The sequence below is a fragment of the Carya illinoinensis genome, chromosome 14 (genome assembly GCF_018687715.1).
Source record: "Carya illinoinensis cultivar Pawnee chromosome 14, C.illinoinensisPawnee_v1, whole genome shotgun sequence".
Lineage (NCBI taxonomy): Eukaryota > Viridiplantae > Streptophyta > Magnoliopsida > Fagales > Juglandaceae > Carya > Carya illinoinensis.
Window position 1 is genome coordinate 17,098,618 of NC_056765.1, and position 6,425 is coordinate 17,105,042.

The following is a 6,425-nucleotide window of genomic DNA, read 5'->3' on the forward strand; positions in this document are numbered from 1 at the left end:
TGTAGTCGGGTCTCATTTTAATTCCACGAAAATCAGCCCACGTGGGGAAGAACAAAGTCAGGATTTTGACGTTGGAGGCTGAATTTTCGGGACTGAAATTTTCGAAGGGTACTAATTTTCAAATTTATTAGTAGTGTAATTACATTTTTTTTAATTAAATATTTTAAAAATATCTTTAAAAATAAGAAAATACACTATTTTATTAACAATTAATTCTTTAAGCATATCTTTGGGGAATTATTGATGATTCTTAGAAAACCAAATGCTTTGCATAAGATCCCGGCTTTAGCAAGTTTTGATTTACAAGGGATTGGAAGGAAAGTAAAGAGAATTTTTTAAAACATTGGTGGAGTACTTGATTATGCTATTGACAAACAGATGAAGAGTTTGTCCAAAGCCGAAGAAGAGGGAATTATGACAAAGATTGGAAAAAATGACTTTTTGCAAGTTCTCTTGGAACTAAGGGAGCAGGATGACGGTGCACCATCAATGAGCATGACCCAACTCAAGGCCGTGGTTTTTGTATGTGTATATATATATATGTTTGTGTCTGCTTTTTTACTTTCGTGTTTCATTAGCACTTTAGTGATTTTGCCATTAATAACTTTAACTAATTCATAGACATCCAAACTTTATTTTGGTTTGTTTTTTTTTTTCAATCTTCAGTTGAGCTAATCACCTTACTCTTGTTTAAATAGGACATAGTGGTGGCTGGATCCGACACCAGAACAACTATGTGTGAATGGGTGATGGCAAGGTTGTTGAAGCATCCAGAGATAATGAGAAAGGTTACTGAAGAATTAACAGGAGTTGTAGGGTTGGGCAACTTAGTTGAAGAATCTCATTTGCCCAAATTACATTATTTAGAAGCTGTTATTAAAGAGACATGTCGTTTGCACCTAGTTGGTCCTTTCCTATTAGTTTGTACTCCAAGTGAATCTAGCATCATTGGAGGGTACCATGTACCCAAAGGTTCTAGTATTTTCCTAAATGCTTGGGCTATACAAAGGGATCCAAAGTATTAGGACAATCCATTGAAATTTAAACCTGAGAGGTTTCTAAATAATGCTTTTGGTAGGTTTGATTATTTAGGCAACAACTTTAAATATCTTCCATTTGGGTTAGGGAGAAGAATATGCGCAAGGCTTACACTAGGGGAGAGGACACTCAAATACATCTTGGCTTCTTTTTTGCATTCCTATGAGTGGAAATTGCCACAAGGTTCAGAGATAGAATTTTCTGACATGTTTGGTGTTGTTACCAAGACGAAGAATCCAACCATTACAATTCCAACTCCAAGGTTATCCAATTCTGAGCTCTACACAGAATAGTAGAATGCGAGAAATATACTCTATTGCTTTCCATATCAGTACCTTGTATAAAGCATTTTTATGCACAATAACTAGGAGGTTTTGATGCTTTTCACTTCTTGTAGTATAGACAATGTAGTGATGGTTTCCAAATAATGCCATTTTGCTTGTTTGCAAAGAGGCTTGTACGTACACTCACCTATATGTAAAGTTGAGCAATTATTGTCCTATGAATAAAATCTTACTTTGGTGTTTCCTTTTCTTCTTCTTTTGCCCTTATGACGTGCATGGCTTTATAGTAAACAATTTTTTTTTGGTGTTTTGTATTGTAATGATCATGTAAATGAAGTTTGCATGCATGATCATCTTCGTCGATTCTGAAACATTGACATAGATAAAGCATCTCCATTATTATTATTATTTTTTTCCATGAGTATGCTAAAATGCACATTGCTGCCCACCAATCGTGTGTTATGATATACACCATTAGCAATGGAATTGTTTTTACCATTAAGCAAAGCAACCAAAACTTTGATTAGTGGTATAAAGAGAGAGAAATAAGAGTGGAGTGTATGATGGCTACTATGAAGCCTTTACTATTAGAACCTCAATTCAAAGTCTGCAGGCCGCGCTCTCTTTTCATTCATTAATTATATTTATTTTGCAATTGGTAAAAAGGGATTTGTTTCTTTCATTAGTTGCCAACAACTTCTTTTACGACATTCCAAATATTCAGCTAATCAATGTTGGGGATTGTTGAGAAAATATCAACCACACATAATAACGTGTGGCATGTGTTATTAATATAGGAAGTTTATTTCCATAAAAATATATATATATATATATATATAGGAAGTTTATGGAGTTCTATTAAGAGTCTGTTACAATGGAAACACTAGTGGAAAAAATAATAAAGTCTAATTGAGCATATCTTCTTAACTTGGATGACTTGTCACGATTGGATTCTTTATCCTTAACATCTCACCCCCGGGGGGAGGGGGGGGGGTTATGTTTAGATATCTGCTAAGAGACAGAAACTTGGTCTCAATGAGTTTCTTGGCAACCATGTCCTTGACAAAGAAAAAATCAATTTATACATGCTTTTTATGAGCCTGGAAAACTAGATTTGCTAACAAATACGTTGCATGCTCTTATGTTGTCACACCATAAGATAGGGGATTGTGAGAGTTTAATACCAAGTTCCTAGAGTAAGGATTGAAGCCAATGAATTTCAGCTATTATATTGGCCAACGCCTTATACCCAACCTTGGTGCTCAGCCAAGCCACTGTAGCCTGCCTTTTGAAGTTACCTAAAATTGAATTCTATCCTAATAACATACAAAATCCTCTAGTTGATCATCTATCATCATGGGAGTTCGCCCAGTCGACATCCGAAAATGCTTGTAGAATAGTATTTATGGATTTCAAATCTAGAGACCATAGCTAACTGTCTATTTTAAACATCGAAGAAGATGCTTTGTCGTCTACCAATGTGACAATTTTGGTTTGTGCATGAATTGAGATAATTTTTTGAATGTGAAAGCAATATATGAGATAGTTACTAATACACATTGTAAGGCCCCAATAGTAATACGAAATAGAGTAGTGTCACTTAAACCCTCACCATCAAAGGCACTTAGATTGATGGAACTAGCCATTGGAGTAACAATTAGCTTGGCCTCATGCATTTTGGTATTTTTTAGAATATCCATGATATACTAGCATTGATGGAATAATAGGATTTGGCCGTTGGAGTTGAGTGCCTCGAGACCCAGAAAAAAATTCAAACTATCCAAGTCCTTGATTTCAAAATCATAATACAGAGTATTCAATAAGTCATCAACGACATGCTTGTATGAGCAGGTAATCAGTATATCTTCGAGATAGATTAGTAAATACATATTGAACTTAGTAGAGTTGTGAATAAATCTAGAAGTATTTGGACGTAAGCCATGAAAGCCCAACTCCAATAAAGGAATGCTTATATGGGAAAATCAGGCTTGGGGACTGTTTTGGTCCATACAATGCTTTATGTAGCTTGCAAGTGTGATTTGGAAAGTGTGGATGAAGATAACCAGAAGTTTGAGTCATGAAAACCTCCTCTAATAGTGTACCATGCAAAAAGGCATTACACACATCAATTTGTCTAATTGACCAACCTGAAGACACAATAGTGGAGATAATTGTTATCTCCATTGTTGGTTTGATAATCGAACTGTAGGTTTTGGAGTAATCAATACCAAATTGATGGAGATATCCCTTGGAAACAAAACTTTCCTTATAGAGTTCAACCTCACTATTAGCTTTCCTTTTTATCCTATGTACCCATTTTGATCAACCAATGACATTTCAAGTTGCAGGGGCAGTGTAATAACCCCGCCTTGAGTAGGGTGGAATCGCTACGTACATACTTGTCCTTTCTTCTTCTTCTTCTTCTTCTTCTTTTTTGTTGTTGTTGTTGTTGTAGTAATATGACATCAGCATGAACATGACACGCGTATACTCTAAATTTTTAATTTAATAAAGGGAACACCTGGTAGACATTCTATTTAACATTCCTCCATAAACAGATTTTCAGGTAGTTAAAAATTTTCATTACCTTTTTTTAGTCCGATGCATATGCATTTATTTTTTAAAAAGAACATTTCATGTTGTGCTATGTATAAATAAGATGTTAATACATTGAGAGAGCATGTATGAAAATCTTATGACTTAGCATCTACGTGCATACATTACCTTATACACATACAAACAATCATAATCGATAGGGTGCTTAATAGGGGCTACCAAGAAAGGCTTGTACATAGTATATACATTTACAATTTCTTTACAAAAACATTTGAAGAGAGAGAGAGAGAGAGAGAGAGAGACATTCTTTCATAAGAGAGCTTTGTGTGTAAGAAGCATGGTGATAGCTATTTACCTCTATGCTTCTCAATACTTCCAATTGTCAATATGAGTCCTATTCCAATAAATAATAAGCCTGTTAATACTTATCCAATATCCTTTAAGCCTCCCTTTAAACAAGAAAGCTATAATATTACAATCTAACGCCCTTTCTACCCTTAAAGTTATCTTAATTAACTAATCTCTCGTCTAACCTTTATAATAATAACATAAGAAAATACTTAACCTAGTTAACACATATTATTTAGTTAAACATAACATAGAAATAACTAGAATAGCCCATTAAGTAGTTCAAATCCTTAACCTCAAAATTTATAATTAAATCATTTAACACCCCTTTTAAAGTAAGTTTATAAGATTACCTATACCCAAAATAATCTAATATTTCTAGCCTCCTAAGGAAGAAAACACAACACCACTTTCAAAATAAACTCTCTACACAAATACTCATATCAAATTTATTCCAATAATCATTTAAGATTTTAAATAAGTTCATTTATTAAAAACCCTCTTTATTACCCAAAACAGTCCATAAATATATATATATATATATATATGAAAGTCACTACAAAATACAGCCCATATATAATTTGTCACTCAAAATAGGGCATATATATATATATATATAAAACACAACACCAAAACAGCCCCATATATGCATTTAATCACTTAAAACAGAGCATATATATATATATACAAAACACAACATCAAAACAGCCCCATATATGTATTTAATCACTTAAAACAAAGTATATATATGTATATACAAAACACAACATCAAAACAACCTCATATATGTATTTAATCACTTAAAACAGAGTATATATATATGTATATACAAAACACAACATCAAAACAGTCCCATATATGTATATACACGAAACACAACATCAAAACAGCCTTACATATGTATATACATGAAACACAGCCTCAAAATAGCCTTATAGACACTCAGCTAAGCAAAACAGAACACATACACATATATATACCAAATCACAACATAAAGAGATGAAAGAAAACAAAACTGAACACAAATACCACACATGGTTCGGTTGGCCTTAATAATACCTCAAAACCGAATACATATATACCAGATAATTCTTGTATTTCAAAACCCCTATATTACCCATACTAAGAAATGAGTTAAGAACCTCTTACCCCCAACTTCTTCACTTTTGGGAAGATGAAAGCAACTTGGAAATCCCAACTATGAGCAAAACTCAAAATGGTATGGAAAAGAGATATATGGTACAGTTTGGAGAAAATAAATTTCTTTCTTCCTTTTGGGAATCACACGGTTTGAATAATGGAAAGAAATCTTGATTTTCTCTTGAATTTGAAGATGAAGGAAGAAGGAGAGAAAATGAGAGTAGGCGTCGGCTCGAGGAAGTGAGAAAAAAAAAATTTCCTTGGCTTAAAGAAACCGACGGATTGAAGCAAGGATAAAGACTTAGTCAAACTTCTTTTGGATTGAGAGGGAAGGGACGGACTGGATAAGTACAATGGAATTGATTACTTCACCTACCCTTGACTCAAGACCAACGGTTGAAGAGGAGATAAGGACTTAATTAATTCAAGTAAGCTTATCCCATAAGCCATCAAGGCAGCCAACGGAAAGGAGAAAGAATTACTTTAGACTAATCAAAGCTTACCCAAAAAGCATGGTTTGGATGGCTAGGATTAAGTTTAGAAAGATATTCCTTCTAACTACTACATCCAACGGTGTAAAATCAATGGGCCAAATTCTTAAATAATTTAAAGTTAAGGACTTAAGAGAAAATATATTAAGTGTATTAAAATCATGCTCTCAACTTATTTTAATAATTCACATAAAATAAAAACCCACCCATCTTAAAATAGAATAAAATGAATTAATAAAATAATAAAAATCTTTACATGAAAATATTTAAATTAAGCTATAAAATAAAATGACGTAAAGACTCACGTAGTAAGACTCGGGTATTACAAGTGAAACTAGACTCTAGGTGCCATTTTTTAGTAGGGCATCAAACTTTTAATTAATGATAGCTCTCCATTTAGAGTGCTTGACTGCAATAGAATAGCACGTTGGTTCAACCATCATTGAATTAGTTTTAGCAAGGAGGGCTTTGGAAAGGGGATGTTGAAGGGTACCATCAGTGTAGTGTTTGAGTTTAGAGATATCATTTTTGACCAAGTGAACATAGTGTGTAGGGAAGGTGGAGGATC

The 6,425-nt window shown here is 33.5% G+C and overlaps 1 long non-coding RNA gene and 1 pseudogene across 1 annotated transcript; one reads left to right on the forward strand and one right to left on the reverse strand.

Annotated features, from left to right (window-relative positions):
• Nucleotides 1-704: 704 nt before the first annotated feature.
• LOC122293646 lies at nt 705-1,331 on the forward strand (annotated as a pseudogene).
• Nucleotides 1,332-2,105: 774 nt separating this feature from the next.
• On the reverse strand, nt 2,106-5,671 carry LOC122293428. Its single transcript, XR_006237274.1, has 2 exons — nt 5,376-5,671; nt 2,106-4,272 (listed from the first exon to the last, which is right to left on the reverse strand). It is a non-coding gene; the product is annotated as an uncharacterized LOC122293428 (long non-coding RNA).
• Between the last annotated feature and the right edge of the window lie 754 nt (nt 5,672-6,425).